Source organism: Meles meles, chromosome 17, assembly GCF_922984935.1.
Source record: "Meles meles chromosome 17, mMelMel3.1 paternal haplotype, whole genome shotgun sequence".
Taxonomy (NCBI): Eukaryota; Metazoa; Chordata; class Mammalia; order Carnivora; family Mustelidae; genus Meles; species Meles meles.
This window is the reverse complement of record NC_060082.1, coordinates 62,238,978-62,259,244: the sequence shown is the minus strand read 5'-3', so window position 1 is coordinate 62,259,244 and position 20,267 is coordinate 62,238,978.

The window sequence follows — 20,267 nt, the reverse complement described above, 5'->3', positions numbered from 1 at the left end:
TACCTCGTGAAACTACACCCAAACACATGCCAACGATAGAGAAGACATGTCCGGGTCCTAAAGACATCTGCCCTTTGGAACTCTCTGACCCAAAGACTCCCACTGTGCTCCATGTAGCTTCCCCTGGACACAGAAACCCCATTCCTGACTCCCTTCCCCCTGGGAGTTCTCCTGCCCTCCCCCACTTCTGAGTGGTGGCCCCCCAAAAACTAAGACTCTGGAGGGTCTCAGTCTGTGACGGACTTCCCTCTCCTGCAAATCTGTCAGTCACCCAGCAAGACTTGTGCATACTACTGCCACCTTGTGGTCATGTCTTTCCTTGACTTTCTCCCAAATCCCAACAGCATCCTTAAAATAATCGGAACGATTCTTGGGTTCACTGGAGATACACATAATTCCATAAGTTAGATGTGGTTTTAGTTTATTATTATTCGCTTGTGAGTGGTATTTGGTAATATTTATTTACCTACCAGTATAATGGGGCACTGTCATCCCTGAGGGGGCACACAATTTTTATTTTATAGTCATGTTGGTTATAACATAGAAGTGAACTAATTCATAGAGTAAATAATTACCAGTCATGTTCTTGAATTTTCAAAGGCAACACTTTGCGCCTATAGGATCAGTCTTACTTCATCACAGAAATGTTTGAGGATCACACAGATGGAAAATGAAGACTGTCTTGTGGTGCTAGGAAGGTAAGGAAACACTCAGAAAAATCTGACAGCTCATCAGAAGAACACAAGAGCCAAACTAAATGGTCAGAGTTAGAGCAAACTGAATCACAAAATAAGTAATAGTAGGTATTTTAATACATCGAATAAATATTCATAATGTCATACTGTTATAAATAAATTTTAAAAAATAAGAAAGTAAATGCGGGGAAGAAACAGATCTTCCTTACAGTAGAATTCCAATAAACAAAGGTATAAGGGAACTAAGAGAATCACCACTAAGTAAATGTTACAATAATAACCGTTGCAGATAAGGTCCATCAAGGACGCAAAAATCGGCGGGTGAATGTTGGAGGCAAAAGAGCATTTGCATACTTTCAACATATCTCCCCAAGGTCATCAGAGCAAAGGGAGAGACAGGAATCTTACAGCAGAGAGACCGACAGCCACCAACTCAACCAAGTGGTCCAGGTAAACAGCACCGGCAACAAGACATAGACATCACGAACCCCTTCACATGATGCACTAGAAGACAACCACATCATCTCCATCCTATTTGTGTCAAAAATGCATAATTTCATTCCAACCATGAGAAAATATCAGAAGAATCCAATGAGGAACATTCCATAAAATAACTGGTCTCTGCTCCTTCAAGGTCAAGTATCAGGTCATGAAGGAGAAGGAAGGACTGAGAAATGGACTAGAAAAGACCAAGAAGGATTTACAACGAAATGCAATGTGGGACATCAGGTAGGATCCAGGAACAGATGAAGGCTCATGGTGGGGAAAATGGTGAAATTTGAGAACAAGACTATGGTTTTTACTAATATTGTGCTGAGGTTGACTTCCTGATCTTGAGCACCACACACACTGTCTTGTGCAAAAGGTTTATGTTAGGGGAAGCAGGTTGAGAGATGTAAAGGAACTTTTTATACTATTTTCCCAGCTCTTCTCTAAGTCTAAAATAGTTCAAAATAAAAAAGCTTAATAAAAAAGGGAAAATAGGGTGGAGGAGGCTTTCTAAGACTGCTGGAAACTCTATAGAAGCTCTCAGCCCGGGGTTACCTTAAATCGTGATCTGAGACACAGTTGAGCCACTGCTCCTCAAGCAAGTTGCAGATCCGGGCAGAACCCATCCTTCCTTCTCCAGGAAAAGTCGCGCAGGAACTCAGAGCAGGAATCTGCCGGGTTTGTAGACTGCAAATGGGCCGTGCGCCAGAGATAGAAATGCTCGGTCACAGGCGAGGTGAGCTCCGAGCCCGGCGGGAGACCAAGGAGACGGGAGGGACTGACGGCTTTTCTCCGAGGTGCACTGAGGAGGGCGGCCCGAAGCCTGGGCTCCTCCAGCGGCACACTGGGCGGCCGCCATCTTTATTCCCCGTCCTCCAAAGCGGTACGGAAAGCGCTCAGGGAACAAAAGCTCCGAGCGCAAGCCCGAGCAGATTGCTTAGCCCCGCCCCTGGCAAGGGCAATGCAATTCTGCCTCCGGCAAAGACAATTGAGAATTATGGCAACAGGCCCCTCCTGCAGAAGATCAGCAAGGACGTCCAGCCAAGACCAAGTTCACGGATCAATGAGAGTGGGAAAACTCCAGCGCTAGCAGAAAGCAACCTTATTTTTTGTATACATATAAGTTTTTCCTTCTTTAAAATTTTGGGATTTTATATATATGTATATATATAAATATAAATAATATATATATAAATATATATAAATATAAATATATATATATATATAAATAAATGTATATATAAATATATATAATATATATATTTATATATGTGTGTATATATATGTATATATACATATATATATATATAATACATAATTTTTTTCCTTTCTTCTGTCCCTGGTTTGGGGTCTCATCTGATTTGGTTAGTGGGGACATTGGTACCTTTTTAATATTTTGTTCTCTCATTCATCTGTTCTCCTCTGGATAAAAGGACAAGGCAGAAAAACTCACCTCAAAAAAAGGAATAAAAGGCAGTACTGACAGCTAGGGACCTAATCAATATGGACATTAGTAAGATGCCAGAACTAGAGTTCAGAATGACGATTATAAAGATACTAGCAGGGCTTGAAAAAAGTACAGAAGATACTAGAGAATCCCTTTCTGAATAAATAAAAGAACTAAAATCTAACCAAGTTGAAACTAAAAAAGCTATTAAGGAGGTGCAATAAAAAACGGAGGCTCTTACTGCTGGGATAAATGAGGCAGAAGAGGGGCGCATGGGTGGCTCAGTGGGTTAAGCCTCTGACTTCAGCTCGGGTCATGATCTCAGGGTCCTGGGATCGAGCCCCACATGGGGCTCTCTGCTCAGCAGGGAGCCTACTTCCTCCTGTCTCTCTGCCTGCCTCTCTGCCTACTTGTGATCTCTCTCTCTCTGTCAAATAAATAAATAAAATCTTAAAAAAAAATGAGGCAGAAGAGAGAATAAGAGATATAGAAGACCAAATGATGGAGAATAAATAAACTGGAGAAAAAAAAAAGAGATAAACAACTACTGGACCACAAGGGGAGAATTTGAGAGATAAGTGATACCATAAGACAAAACAATATTAGAATAATAGGTATCTCAGAAGAAAAAGAGAGATGGGGGAAGAAGGTATATTGGAGTAAATTATAGCAGACAACTTCCCCAATTTGGGGAAGGGAACAAGCATCAAAATCCGGGAGGCACAGAGAACCCCCCTCAAAATCAATAAAAATAGGTCAACACGCTATGATCTAATAGTAAAACTTACAAGTCTCAGTGACAAAGAGAAAATCCTGAAAGCAGCTCAGGACAGAAGGTCTGTAACCTACAATGGTAGGAATTAGTCTGAGGGCATATCTACCCACAGAGACCTAGCAGGCCAGAATGGACTGGCAGGATATATTCAGAGCACTAAATGAGAAAAATATGCAGCTGAGAATACTCCATCCAGCTAGGCTGTCATTGAAAATAGAAGGAGAGATAAACACACACACACACACACACACACACACACACACACACACACAAACACCTTCCAGGACAAACAAAAATTTGCAAACACCAAACCAGACTTACAGGAAATATTGAAAGGGGCCCTCTAAGCGAAGAGAAAGCCTAAAAGTAACAGACCAGAAAGGAGCAGAGACAATATACAATAAGTCACCTTGGAGGCAATACAGTGGCACTAAATTCATATTCTTCAATAGTTACCCTGAATGTAAATGGGCAAAATGCCCTAATCAAAGGACACAGGGTATCAGAATGAATAATAATAATTTAAAAAGACCCATTCTTATGCTGTCTGCAAGACATCTCCAGATTTAAAGTGAGAGGGTGGAAAACAATTTACCATGCTAATGGACATCAAAAGAAACTTGGGGTGGCAATCCTTATATCAGATAAATTAGATTTTAAGCCAAAGACTATCATAAGAGATGAAGAAGGACACTATATTGCACTTAAAGGGTCTGTCCGAAAAGAATATCTAGCAATTTTATATATCTATGTCCCTAACATGGGACTAGCCAATTACATAAACCAATTAATAACAAAATCAAAAAAACACATGGACAATAATACGATAATAGTAGGAGACTATTAACACCCCCTTCACTGAAATAGACAGATCATCCAAGCAAAAGATCAACAAGGAAATAAAGGCATTACATGACACACTGGACCAGATGGACATCACAGATATATTCAGAACATTTCATCCCGAAGCAACAAAATACACATTCTTCTCTAGTGTACATGGAACATTCTCCAGAATAGATCACATCCTGGGTCACATATCAGGTCTCAACCAGTACCAAAAGATGGGGATCACTCCCTGCATATTTTCAGATCACAATGTTTTGAAACTAGAACTCAATCACAAGAGGGAAGTTGGAAAGAACTCAAATACATGGAGACTAAAGAGTATCCTACTAAAGAATGAATGGGCCAACCAGGAACTTGAAAAAGAATTTTAAAAATCTAAATGAAAATGAAAACACAATTGTTCAAAATCTTTGGAATGCAGCAAAGGCGGTCCTAAGAGGAAAGTATATAGCAATACCAGCCTTTCTCAAGAAACAAGAAAGGTCTCTGCCCATTTTTTGATATGATTATCTGTTTTGTGTGTGTTGAGTTTGAGGAGTTCTTTATAGATCCTGGATATCAACCTTTTGTCTGTACTGTCATTTGCAAATATCTTCTCCCATTCCGTGGGTTGCCTTTTTGTTTTGTTGACTGTTTCCTTTGCTGTGCAGAAGCTTTTGATCTTGATGAAGTCCCAAAAGTTCATATGAACAGACACTTCTCCAATGAAGACATACAAATGGCTATCAGACACATGAAAAAATGCTCATCATCACTAGCCATCAGGGAGATTCAAATTAAAACAACATTGAGATATCACCTTACACCAGTTAGAATGGCCAAAATTAGTAAGACAGGAAACAACATGTGTTGGAGAGGTTGTGGAGAAAGGGGAACCCTCTTACACTGTTGGTGGGAATGCATGTTGGTGCAGCCACTCTGAAGAACAGTGTGGAGATTCCTCAAGAAATTAAAAATAGAGCTTCCCTATGACCCTACAATTGCACTGCTGGGTATTTACCCCAAAGATACAGATGTAGTGAAAAGAAGAGCCATCTGTACCCCAATGTTTATAGCAGCAATGGCCACGGTCGCCAAACTGTGGAAAGAACCAAGATGCCCTTCAATGGACGAATGGATAAGGAAGATGTGGTCCATATACATGAGAGAGTATTATGCCTCCATCAGAAAGGATGAATACCCAACTTTTGTAGCAACATGGACGGGACTGGAAGAGATTATGCTGAGTGAAATAAGTCAAGCAGAGAGAGTCAAGTATCATATGGTTTCACTTATTTGTGGGGCATAACAAAGAACATGGAGGACATGGGACATGGGGAGATGGAGAGGAGAAGGGAGTTGTGGGAAATTGGAAGGGGAGATGAACCATGAGAGACTATGGACTCTGAAAAACAACCTGAGGGTTTTGAAGGGGAGGGGGGTGGGAGGTTGGGGAACCAGGTGGAGGGTAATAGAGAGGGCACGTATTGCATGGAGCACTGGGTGTGGTGCAAAAACAATGAGTACTGTTACGCTGAAAATAAATTTAAAAAAAAGAAGAAGAAACCAGAAAGGTCTCAAATACACAACCTAACCCTACACCTAAAGGAGCTGGAGAGAAATAATAGCAAAGAAATCCTAAACCCAGCAAAGGAAGAGAAATAATAAAGTTCAGAACAGAAAACAATGAAATAGAAACCAAAAGAACAATAGAACAGATCAATGAAACTAGGAGCTCATTCTTTCAAAGAATTAATAAGATTGATAAACCACTGGCCAGACTTACCAAAAAGAAAGGAGAAAGGACCCAAATTATTAAAATTATGAATGAAAGAGGAGATATCACAACAAACACCAAAGAAATAAAAATAATTATAAAAACATATCATGAGCAACTAAACTATATGCCAGCAAACTTGACAATCTGGAAGAAATGGATGCATTCCTAGAGACATATAAACTAACAAAACTGAATCAGAAGGATTGAAAACCTGAACAGACCCATACCCAGTGAGGAGATCGAAGCAGTCATCAAAAATATCCCAACGAACAAGAGCCCCAGGCCAGATGGCTTCCCAGGGGAATTCTACCAAATAGTAAAGAAGAAGTAATACCTAGTCTCCTGAAACTGTTCCCAAAAGCATAAATGGAAGGAAAACGTCCAAACTCATTTTATGAGGCCAGCATCACCTTGATCCCAAACCACACAAAGATCCCATCAAAAAGGAGAATTACGTACCAATATCCCTGATGAACTTTGATCCAAATATTCTCACCAAAATACTAGCCAATAGGATCCAACAGTACAGCAAAAGGATTACTCACCATGACCAAGTGGGATTTATTCCTGGGCTTCAAGGTTGGTTCAACATCTGCAAATAAATTAATGTGATACAGCACACTAAAAAAAGAAATAACAAGAATCATATGATACTCTAAATGCTGAAAAAGCATTTGACGAAGTACAGCATCCTTTCTTGATCAAACCTCTTCACAGTATGAAAGAGGGTACATACCTCAATATCATCAAAGCCATCTATGAAAAACTGACAGCAAATATCATTGTCAATGGGAAAAAACCAAGAGCTTTTCCCTTAAGGTCAGGAACACGACAGGGATGTCCACTATCACCACGGCTATTCAACATAGTACTATAGTACTAAAAGTCCTAGCCTCAGCAATCAGACAACAAAAAGAAATAAAAGTCACCCAAATTGGTGAAAAAGAAGTCAAACTCTCACTCTTTGCCGATGATATGATACTTTATGTGAAAAACCCCAAAGACTCTACTCCAAAAATGCTAGAACTCATACAGGAATTCAGTAAAGTGTCAGGATATAAAATTGTTGCACAGAAATCAGTTACATTTCTATACACAAACAAGACAGAAGAAAGAGAAATTAAGGAGTTGACCCCATTTACAGCTGTACTCAAAACCATAAGATACCCAGGAATAAATCTAACCAAAGAGGCAAAGAATCTGTACTCAGAAAACTATTGAGTACTCATGAAAGAAATTGAGGAAGACACAAAGAAATGGAAAAATGTTCCATGCTGATGGGTTGGAAGAAAAAATTGTGAAAATGTCTATGCTACCTAGAGCAATCTACACATTTAATGCAATTCCTATTAAAATATCATCAATTTTTTCAAAGAAATGGAACAAATAATTCTAAATTTATATGAAACCAGGAAAGACCCCAAATAGTCAGAGGAATGTTGAAAAAGAAAACCAAAGCTGGCAGCATCACAATTCCAGACTTCAAGCTCTATTACAGAGCTGGAATCATCAAGCAATATGGTACTGGCACAAAAACACACAGATCAGTGAAACAGAATAGAGAGGCCAGAAATAGACCCTCAACTCTATGGTCAACTAATCTTTAACAAAGCAGGAAAGAATGTCCAATGGAAAAAGACAGTCTCTTCAACAAATGGTGTTGGGAAAATTGGACAGCCACATGCAGAAGAATGAAACTGGACCATTTCCTTACACCACACACAAAAATAGAGTAAAATGGATGAAAGACCTCAATGTGAGACAGGAATCCATCAAAATCTTTGAGGAGAACACAGGCAGCAACTTATTCCTAGAAATATTGCCAAAGGCAAGGGAAGCAAGGGCAAAAAAAAACTACTGGAATTTCATCAAGATCAAAAGCTCTGGCACAGCAAAGGAAATAGTCAACAAAACCAAAAGATAACAAACAGAAGGAGAGAAGATATTTTCAAATAACATATCAAATAAGGGGTTAAGTATCCAAAATCTGTAAAGAACTTCCCACACTCAATACCCAAAGAACAAATAATCCAATCAAGAAATGGGCAGAAGACATGAACAGACATTTCTTCAAGGAAGACATCCAAATGGCCCACAGACACATGAAAAAGTGTTCTACATCACTTGGCACCAGGGAAATACAAATCAAAACCACAGTGAGATACCACCTCACACCAGTCAGAATGGCTAAAATTAACCAGTCAGGAAATGACAGGTGTTGGCAAGGATCCAGAGAAAGGGGAACCTTCCTACATTGTTGGTGGGAATGCAAGCTGGTACAGCCATTCTGGAAAAAAGTATGGAGGTTCCTCAAAGGTTGAAATAGAGCTACCCTACAACCAAGCAATTGCACTAGTGGGTATTTACCCTAAAGATACAAATGAAAGGATCCGAAGGGGTATGTGCACCCAAATGTTTATAGCAGCAATGCTCACAATGGCCATACTATGGAAAGAACATAGATGTCCATCAATAGATGAATGGAAAAAGAAGAAGTGGTATGTACATATACAATGAATACTATGCAGCTATCAAAAACAAAGTCTTACCATTTGCAATGATGTGGATAGAACTAGAGGTTATTATATTAAGCGAAATAAGTCAGTCAGAGAAAAACAATTATCATATGATCTCCCTGATATGAGGAAATTGAGAGGCAGGGCGGGGATTTGTGGGGGTAGGGAGGGAAAAAAAAGAAACAAGATGGCACCAGGGAGGAAGACAAACCATAAGAGACTCTTAACCTCAAGAAACAAATGGAGGGCTTCTGGAGAAGGGTAGGGATAGGATTGACTGGGTTACACACATGGGGAAGGGTATGTGTTATGGCGAGTGCTGTGAATTGTGTAAGACTGATGATTCACAGATGTGTACCCCTGAAACAAATAATACGTTACATGTCAATAAAAAAATTTTTTTTAAATGTTTGGGAGAATGGGGGGAAAAAAGGAAAATAGGAGTACCTGGGTGGTGCAGTTGGTTGAGCGTCCATTTTGGTTTCGGCTCATGTCATGATCTCAGGGTTGAGACGAGTCCCACATTGGTCCCTCTGCTCAGTGTGGAGTCTGCTTGGGTTTCTCTCTCCCTCTGCCCCCTGCCACCCCTCCCACACATACATGCATGCATTATTTTTCTAAAATAAAAATAATAAATCTTTAAAAAAGGGAAAATCAAAATGGTGTTGGCCAGCGAGGCAAACACTAGGATGTTAGTGAAAGCTCAAAAACAGGAACCAAAGCTGGATGACAAGAGGTTTTGATTCAATTTCCCAGTTCAGAAAATTGAAATAAAAAAGTGCTGTAATTTCACCGAAGCAACCCAGACACAAAAGTTTTAGCTCAGGTTCGACCATTACTGATGGAGACAGGCCAGGTCAAGGGCCCTGAGGGGACTGGGCAGGACGAGCCAAGAGGGTCCTGGCCACACACAGAATAGCAATCAAACATGAGCCAGCAGGAAGTGAGCAGAGCGTGTTGGGGGTATGCCGAGAGCACAGATGGAGTGTCTGTGAGACTCAGAAAGGAAAGGAGAGGAGGACTCGTCTTTGCTCGGGGTCTGAGGTTTTTCTTGAGGAATATGGTCTTGTGTACGGTCCTCTTGGGCATCAAGAAACTGGTCAGAATAAGGGTAAGAGTCCAGGTGTCCTGCAAAAGTCGCTTGTTCCTTGAAGTCGGGGGTCTGGGCATCAAGATGTCTAGTGCCAGTGGTCTGGAAAACGCACATGGTGGCTTCATTCCGTCATTCTCACCCAGTCCTTCCTTAGATATTATCTGCTGTGCTGCTGGGAGCCCCTGAGAAATCAGTAACTCCTTGGTCTTATAGAGAGGATATACCATCAGACATATGTAAGTTTGGGGTGCAGGTCCTGGCAAGAATAGAAGCAGAAGAAGGAGCAAAAAGCAAATTTGTATGGAGTCCCTCAGTTTCCTTGTGACAAGGACAATTGCACAGAATGGGAAAATGTGATGTGCTATATTTACCGTGTTTTAGCTTTTGTGCCTATAATGTTAGGATGATTTTCTGGAATACACGTTCCTTTATGATTGGGGAGTGTTCAAAGATTTGGTGAGGGATATCAATAAAATTACACCTAACAATCACGAAAGTATAAAGTCAAATATTGTTTAAGTTAAAATCAGAATAACCGTAGACAGTATGTACCAAATGGGGGGGGGGCATGAAAGTACTTTTTATCTTGAAAACATATCACAAAATTCCAAGAAACTATGATCTCCCTCTTCTCCTCACAAGACCATTAGTAATACAGAAAAACTGCTTTTGAAAAATGTTTAATCGTTAAGATAAAATGCCCATGAAATTTTTTCCCTTAATCATCAGAATCCTTTAGTTGGGGCACCTGCTGGCTCAGTCAGTTGAGTGTCTGACTCTTGATGTCAGCTCAGGTCATGGTCTCAGGGTCATGGGAACAAGCCCTGCCCCGGGCTCCACACTCAGCATGGAGTCTGCTTGGGAGTCCCTCTTTCCTTGTCCCTCTGCCCCTCACCCTGCTTGTGCTTTCAAAATAAAATAAAACAAAATTTAAAAATTAAATTAGGGGCGCCTGGGTGGCTCAGTGGATTAAGCCGCTGCCTTCGGCTCAGGTCATGATCTCAGGGTCCTGGGATCGAGCCCCGCATCGGGCTCTCTGCTCCGCAGGGAGACTGCTTCCTCCTCTCTCTCTGCCTGCCTCTCTGCCTACTTGTGATCTCTCTCTCTGTCAAATAAATAAATAAAATCTTAAAAAAAAATTAAATTAAATTAACAAAATATCAGAGTCCTTTAAGATTCGAGGAAATAAAGGAGAAGTAACTCGAGATTCTAATATGCTGCCCTTCCCCCACCAGCTGGGGTGAGAATGACTGTTGTAGGTGCTTTTCGTTCGAATATATCTGTAATGAGATACATGAGATAAATATTATGATTAAAAATTAGGTTTTTGGCAAAACAATTACATTTTGGCAAGATAGACCATAATTCCACCCTTAAAGCAGTATTGTTGGACTTGAATTTAAAAAGGGGCCAGAAAATATATTAAATAAATTGTATCTAAATAATTATAAGTATAACCATGACCAAAGATGGTTACAGTCAGAATTTAGTTTATCATCACCTCATCCCAGTAAAATGCAACTTCACCCTATTTTTTAAGGATTTTTTTAGTATAAAATATGCGGTCAGTTTAATGAGCAGCATCCCCCCCTCCAAAAAATTACCATAGTGTGTGAATCTGAGCCTGTATTTTTGTTTTGTGTCTATCTGTATATCAAATAGAATCATATGTAGTTACCTAATCCCAAATCAAGAATTCAGAGCTTATTATGGTAATTTTCTTAATTAATGCATCAATAATTACACACACACACACACACACACAAGGAAACAATTCTCTACTGAGTTATTCGCTAGCAAAGCACTTCTCACCTTGTAAAAACCATGAACTGTATTTGGAACAGATTTAATTATAATCAACACGTTTTTAGCTACTGTTGTGAGAAGGTGACTATGGCCATCATCCTTGCTGTCGGTCTGACAATTGCAAGAACCTACCGGATTTATTTAAAGAGGCCTTCACCATCTTCCCTGTCCAGTGTACAGCAGCCGGTTTATGGGATAAATCAATCTGGTTTGGTCCACGGAATTTTGGGTCGTGGTTTTCTCAGCAATTCAGAATGCAACACAGAGTTAAAATCCTGCAGGTGAGTGTTTGACTGGAAAGATTGTTAACTTTGTCTCTTTTGTCTCTCAAACTCTTTGTCTGTCCAACTACAGCCTGTCTTTTGTTGTTGTTGTTTCCAAATATCTCAAAAGCACCGAGTGTAAAGTTGGTGGATTTCCCGTTTGCCAAACGTTCAGAGAGTCAGCTGCAAGGCAAACAGAAAACTGGAAGAAAACATCTACACGAAGTAAGTCAGAGTCAGTCAAGTTGATGTGCACGAAGCTCATTCTACTTGATATGAAGACGCAAAATCCCCAACAGAAAAATGAACAAAGATGAAAAGAAGAAAAAGAAAAAGAAAAGAAGAAAAAAATTTTAAAAAAATAATTGACTAATGAATGCATTGAAAAAATTGACCTCAGAAGTAATAGAACAAATTCAAATGGAAACAATGAGGTACCTGAAAAAAAAGAATCCATTCAACAGTTTTTGAACTGGTCATGCTTACAGTCGGCTGAAATAGTATCTGTCCGCACACAAGAGCTTCCGGCAGCCTCTAACTCTACAACTTTTCCGGAAAGGAGTTTGGTAGTACAGCCAATGCGTATTATTTATGGATTCCTTCTTTCCTAATTTACCTTCTGGCTAAAATGTATTTGTAACCACTTGAGGTCATTTGTGGACATGAACAGGGTGATGCAAATTCTGGGTCCCGGTGCGTTCAGACAAGACAATCTCTGCCTTCTCATTTCAGCTCTTATTCTGCAAACAGCATTGTAGGAGCCCAGGGCAGGCTCCCCAAATGTGCCACGGTCGCATATTGATTCTCTTAATAAAAGTTAGTTAAGTAACGGTTGGCGCAGGGCGCCTGGGTGGCTCAGTAGGTTAAGTGTCTGCCTTTGGCTCAGGTCACGTTCCCAGGGGTCCTGGGTTCGAGCCCCCGTTGGGCTCCCTGCTCAGCAGAGAGCCTGCTTCTCTTCTTCTCCCTCTGCCCCTCCTCCTTCATGTGTTCTCTCTCAAATGAATAAATAAAATCTTAAAAAAACAGCTGGTGCAAGATACTTAGACCCTACTCTGTCCCCCTGAAAGCAGGAAGCAAATCTCGCATATGAAAAATATCTTCCTTTTACCAAGAAGTTAAAAAGCCTTCCTCATCACCAGAGATACTGACTTTAACATCCAAAAGGCTGCTGAAATAAGCCTGGTCACTTGTTACTCTCCACTACCTCAGCAGCTTAGAATTCCACTTAGAATTCCTTAATTTCATTATTGGTCCTCTGTGTGCATGTAATAAAACTCTGTGGGTTTTCTTCTTTTTTCTCCTGTTAATCTGTCCCTCCCCGCCAGTGTTCCTTTCATGGTCTACTTAGCACTGTTTTTCTCGCTTTTGTGCTTTTTATGGTGACTTTGCTGTTTAAAATGGCCCCCAAACGTGGTTGTCTGGTGCCCGCAAGCACGAGAGGCTGTTCGGAAAGCTCGGTCCGGGCATGAGTTAGGGGGTGCCGCGGGCACGAGTTCCACGTTAGTGAATCAACAACATATATTAAGGAAAAGATTTCAAACCCTAAACATATGAAAAACAGGGCATTGGTCAGTTAACGAAATATGTGGAGCCGAGTCCCGAGGACCCTGAGCTGGTACTTCTTGCAGGAGCCGTGGTTCAGTATCTGCTAACTTGGTCTTTCTCCCTGACTGTATGGAATATAACCACCAGAATCTAGACTATAGATCCGACTGACTCTACTGGGAGCTCTCACAAGGCCGTGCTCTTCACCCCCACACCTCCCCTCACCGCTGCATCTAGAAATCACACTTCGAAGGGTGGCCAGGAGTTTGCAGCCGTGTCAACGTAATACAAATTAAAAATACTTGGGGCGCCTGGGTGGTTCAGCGGTTTAAGCCTCTGCCTTCGGCTCAGGTCATGATCTCAGGGTCCTGGGATCGAGCCCCGCATCGGGCTCTCTGCTCAGTGGGGAGCCTGTTTCTCCCTCTCTCTCTGCCTGCCTCTCTGCCTGCTTGTGATCTCTCTCTCTGTCAAATAAATAAATAAAATATTTAAAAAAAAATAAAAAAATAAGAAATAAAAATACTCAGTGCCGGTGGGAATGTGTCTTGGATGCAGCCGTCCCCGCCAGGATGAGCAGTAGGGGAGGAGACGACAGCAAGCTTGAGTGGTCTCTAGAAGCTGGAGCAGATGGAGCTTCCTTGGAATCTCCAGAAAGAACCAGTCCTGCCAACAAGTGGAGACTGATTTAGGACTTCTGACCTCTAAAACTCTAGGACAGTAACTTCGTGTGGTTTTCAAGCACTAATTTTGCGATAGTTCGTTACAGCAGTGAGAGGAAGAAGGATAGGCCCATCTTACATGCACGTGGTGGGAAACGAAGACCGAGCAGTCCCGCCATAGAGCATATACAGTGAATGGTTGGAACACTCTTGCCTCAACAGTTTTGCTATTTATTGTACACTATAAATCTTTGTTTTAATTTATCTTTTCAGTGTCCCAAGATTGTTTATGCACACACCCAGTGCTCCATGCAAAACGTGCCCTCCTTAATCCCCACCATCAGGCTCACCCAACACCCCACTCCCCTCCCCTCCAAAACCCTCAGTTAGTTCCTCAGAGTCCACAGTCTTTCATGGTTCGTCTCCCCCTCCAATTTCCCCCAATTCACTTTTCCTTTCCTTCTCCCCATGTCCTCCATGTTATTCCTTATGTTCCACAAATAAGCAAAACCATACGATAATTGACTCTCTCTGCTTGACTTATTTCACTCAGCATAATCTCCTCTAGTCCTGTCCATGTTGATACAAAGGTTGGGTATTCATTCTTTCCGATGGATGCATCATACTTCATTGTGTATATGGACCACATCTTCTTTATCCATTCGTCTGTTGAAGGGCATCTCGGCTCTTTCCACAGTCTGGTGACTGTGGCCATTGTTGCTATGAACATTGGAGTACAGGTGGCCCTTCTTTTCACTACATCCGTGTCTTTGGGGGTAAATACCCAGTAGTGCAATTGCAGGGTCGTAGGGTAGCTCTATTTTTAATTTTTTGAGGAACCTCCACACTGTTTTCCAAAGTGTACACCATAAATCTACAATTATTTATTTATTTTATTATTAGGTAAGTGTTTTTAGAAATATTTTAATAAGTGCCATCAGAAGTAATAAACTCCCAAAAAGCTCTCTTTCTTTGTTCTTTTTTTAAGTAGGCTCCATGTAAAGCATGGAGCCCAGTATGGTGCTTGAACTCATGACCCTGAGATCAAGACCCAAACTGAAGTCAAGAGTTGGACAAATCACTGACTCTGCCACCCAGGTGCCCCAAGAAGCTCATTTTTAACAACAACAACAAAAAAATTATGTACTGCTTTTCATTTATCAAGGAAGTTATGGATAAACATGCCACTTGATAAAAATATTTGTCCACATTTACATCCCTCTTCAGGATATCACGGACCATGTGAAAATCAGAAGGCACACAAGTCTACTGAAGAAGCTCAGGCAGCTATTTCAGAAGTTACTGGTTACTCCAAGAGACAGTGCTCGAGGACGACAACTTGAAATATGCTGCTGCAGGAAGTGTCCTTATGTCTCACTTTGCAAAGCATGGCTTTTTCATTTACCTTCCATGAGCATCCTACGAAGCAGACTTCATTTGTTTTGGCTTGCAGGTTTTCTTGTGTGCACAGCAGAAGAGAAGCCCTAACGCTGTGCGGTTGTCCAGACCCACGGCGTATGCAACACCAGGAGGGAACCCTCATGTAAACCATGGACTCTGGGTGACAATGATGTGCCAATGTAGGGTCATCACTGGCACAGACGTACCATCTGGTGTGGCAGAGCGATACTGGGGGAAGCTGTGCATGGGTAGACATGGGGGTAAATGGAGAACCTCTGTACTTTCCTCTCAATGTTGCTGTGAACCTAAAACTACTCAAACAAAAATAAAGTCTTTAAAAAGAAGTGAAGCCACAAGGTTGGGTTCATTCACCAGAGTTACATGGTGCCATCTTTGTGTCAGTCACCATGTCCCAAACAGGAATCCATGACCTCCAGTAACAATTGGAGGCTATTTTTGTTGGGATTTTAGAGGTGAAATGGTATCATGAATATTATTGTAAATGCTATTAAAAACTTCAACAATGAGGGGCGCCTGGTTGGCTTATTCAGCTGAGCTTCCGACTCCTGGTTTTGGCTCAGGCCATTACTTCAGGGTGTTGGGATCAAGCCCTGTGTGAGGCTCCTTGCTCAGCACACAGTCTTCTTGAAAGTCTCTCCTCTCCCCCTCTCCTTCCCCCAACTCTCTCTAATAAACACACAAAATCTTAAAAAAAAAAAAAAAGTTCAACACTGAGAATAAAGTTTTTTGATCTTGTAGCAATATAGATACTTATTTTTGTGGAACACAGTGTGGTGGTAAAAACAGTGATTTCACTAGATTGTTCTCAACCTGTAGAGCAAGAGTATCCTTGGAACTGGTTGTGGTCCAAACACAATTCAAGCACGCCGTGATAGTCTCCCAACTGACCTAGAAGACGTCAAAATATACAAACGTTACGTATTTACTTCCTCAAACACTTCTGTGATGAAGCTCATGTTGAAAATAATTTCAGGTGGTGGGGCACACACTTCCTCCAGCTTCTGAGGAATGACTTCATGAATCATCCTAAGCATCCTACGGTAGAACTGAAGTTTTTGTAAATGCACCTTCCAAACTGTAATTGCATTCTGTTCTTTATTTGGTGTAGTATGAGAAATAATAGCTGTCAAGGAGGTTCAGGTCCTACTTTCTAGATTCTTTGAATGTTACTTCATATTGTAAAACAGGACTCCACAGACGTGATTTAGTAGAGGATCTCCAGATGGTCAGCTTGTCTTGGATCATCCAGGTGGACCCTAAAGGCAGACATATGTACCTCGATTCTTAGAGAAATGAACATTTATCGCAGGCAGAAGAGGAAGCCATGTGAGCATGGGTTCAGGGAGTGGGTGATGCAGCCAGAGGCCAAGGATTGTTGGCAACCACCAGAGGCTGAGAGGCAAGAAGAGATTCTCTCTGGGAGCCCCAGGAGGGGTGTGGCCATAGAGACACTGACTTTGGCCAGTAAGATAGACTTCAGACTTGGGGCAACCAGAACTAAATGCACAGTGATTCATCGCAGTAGCCACGGGAAACTAATACAGTTGGAGGTTTTTGATCAAGATGCTTAATGAATGGAGCACCAGCAACTTATTACAGCTCCTTAATTTGAATTGCAATGATTGAAAACAAAGCTCACAAATGATAAGACATTGCAATTTGCTCCAACAAAAACAAGAGAACTAAACAAATTCCATGATGAGAGCTCCAACCGTGCATGATTTCAGTGGGAGTGTCTCAACTTTTCAGAAAACTCTTTGTATGAGATTCCCACTTATAATTGTACAAATTAATATTTCATTTTGGAATAGGATTAATGTAGACATCCTACAATATCACAGCATAACTTGACAAAAAATCATAAATAAGAATTTGTCATAAATAAGAATTTGTCTTTCTTGGTGTAAAAACTTAGATGCTAAATGTAGTAAGTCGTACTGAGAAAGACAAAGACCATATGATTTCATTCATTGTGGAGTCCAAAAAGCAAAACAAAGGAATAAACAAAACAAAACAAAAAAGGCAGAATCAGACTTACAAACATCGAGGACAAACTGGTCATTTTCAGTGGGAGGGGAGTGGGGGATGGACAAAATGGGTGACCGGGAGTGGCAGGTACAGGTTTCCAGTTACGGAAGGAGTAAGTCACGGGGACAGAGGCACCGCACAGGGAATATTGTTGATGGAATTGTAATGGTGTTGGTGGCAGAGGGCAGCTGCCCTTGTAGTGAGCATAGCATAACGTAGAGAGATACTGAATCACTATTATACACCTGAAACATTTTTTGTCAGCTACACTCAAATTTTAAAAATTTTTAAAAAACCTTATTACAGTTAGTCTGAATAGAAGCAAAAAGATAACAGTGAGTTGATATTTATACACATCAAGATGAAAAATAGTATTATAAGTATCCTCCATTTAATAGAATCTGCTCTGAGCTTATCAGGTGTATCAGCAGCTCTATACAGAGAGACTAATTGCTCAATTAAAAATACTTTCGTCTACAAAGAAGAGCAAATTGAAAATGTCAGAATTTCAGTTACTGTTAATGCAATTTGTAAAGATTACAGACAATGTTATATAAAAATTGAAAATAATAAGACCCTATTGGAAAAAAATACATTCTTTAAAAAAATGTGACACTTTATTAGAAGGATAATAAGGAATTGACCACGTTGTAAGAATAGCTACCAAGGGTTATTGCTTCTGCAATGTTTAAAGTTCAATCAGTAGAACCTTTAAAAATTTTGCTTTTTAATGTGCGCACGCACACATATGTGTTTTTATGACTTTGGAGAGAATTCTGTTTTTGAAATTAGCCTTTGTGTAGCATCTACTGATAGGTCCGCCAACATGACAAAAACAACCGTTTGGTGCACACACATTTCAAACATTGTAATTTTATTGCCTCCTTTAGCTCTACAGAGTGCTCCTGCTTAGATAAGAAACTACACAGCTGAACACTCTCGAAGGAACGAATGGCCAAGTCTGATTTCACCTCAGTCTCATCCTTTTAAAAATCTGCTCAGTGTTCTGCAATGTTGCCCGTTGTCCTTGGGCGATGAAATGGAGACACTAACTGGGGTGGGCATCGTGTCGGGTGCTTCGTATGTATGCACGGGTTTGTACATAGGTATCAAGACTTCCATTTTAGGGATAAGGAAATGGGTTTATAGGCATCGAGTTGTGGCCAGAAAGCTAACTGGGAGGCAGCAGAGCTGGAACGGGACCCCGCTGGATCTACGGGCTTTCTCTCCGAGTGTCTAGAGCACGAGCCCCTCAGTTGCCCTCCACGGCCACGTCTCTCTCCTTCGGTGCTTACCTCTCATTTGCCTTCTGTGCCGCCGGGCCATTCTCCAGCGTCGCATCTCACCTCCGCTTAAACATCCCATGTGCGGGCTCGTCCCGAGTTACTGCTGCAAACACGCCGCTCTCATCAGAACGGTGCACTTCTCCCTCACCAGCCGGAGGCGAAATGAACAGTCTCGACCGCAAATTCCAAGAGAGAAGTCTCCTCTGTTAGAGTGTCATGTCTGGTAGAGGAAACCACTATTCTCTCCTCCCCTGCAGTCCCGGGGATGGAAGGCTTCTCGTTCCAGAGACTTACGAGGGCCTATGCTTGATGCTAAGACAGCAGATGGGACAGAATGAGCTCTTCCGGTGCTCACCTTAGCATCCTGGTCTGTTGCTGGGCGCCCTTAGTCAGTCTCCGGGGGACAACCCCGAAGTGAAGGTAGCGCCAGCGGGCGTCTCCAGGACCATCAGAAGATGCCAACGTGGTGGCCTCAGCTGTCTGGCTTGACAGTGTTGCATGATCTCAGTGTTCTGCCTGTTGACGTCACACAAGGCCGACAATAATCAGCAGCTTCTTTCTCCTCACACAGATTGCAGGTAGAAGCTACTCTAGATCACTTACCGAAGCTAGTTGCTGAATGCAAATTTAATAACTTTGCTGTAAGAAATCCCTTCCTACAACGCTCCACACAGTTAAGAGCTTCTGTTCCAAACTTTAAAAAAACGATCCAAGTATCATTGACTAGCAATATCCCGTTCGTTTCAGGTATACAGCATGATTAGGTATTTGTATACATTATAAAATGCTCCACACAAGTCTAGTTACCGGCTGTCTCCATGCAGTTATTAAAATAGTGCTTTATTGCTGTATTAAAATATTCCCTATGTTGTATCTTGCATTCCCATGACTTACCTATAACTGGGAGTATGTACCTCTTAAGCCTGCCCAACAAATTCATTCTTGATTACCAGTTTTAAGCTTACCTTTCTATCTTTTAAAAATTATACTTAATTTGTGTATCTCCCAGATTTCTTGTTGCCATAGTTATAAATCAAAAGGACAATTAAGGAGAAAATGAGAGCCATAACACAACTATAGTCAAGGACATGGTCGTTAAATGTGTGTGTATGAAATAGTCCTGTAAGTTTTTGCGAATACATTTTTTGTCAACCAAATTAAACAGTTATATGAGCCAATTTTGCTTGTGACTTACTATGAATTTCTCTGACGCTTCTGTGTGTCAAGCTGGTGGTAGTTCCAGACTGATCAGTTTATAAATCCCATGACTTTCCTCCCCTGAAACTAGTTTGCTCAAGAAAACCCCTTGTCATTCTACATGTTTGTTAGGTCATGACACCATGACCTAACAATCCATGGATTGTTTCTGGGTCCGTTTCAAACATATTTACCTGACATTTTAACCAAAAATGTCTCTAGATATTGCAAAGCATTGAGAGCCATGTGCAAAGCATGCAAAGCCACGGTACAAAATGGCCCCAGCGTAAAAGCACTTGAGGTTGGAGAGCCTGGGTGGCTCAGTCCGTTAAGCATCTGCCTTTGGCTCAGGTCATAACCTCAGGGTTCTGGGATCAAGCCCGGGGTCAGGCTCTCTGCTCAGGTGGGAGTTTGCTTCTGCCTCTCATTCTCCTTCTG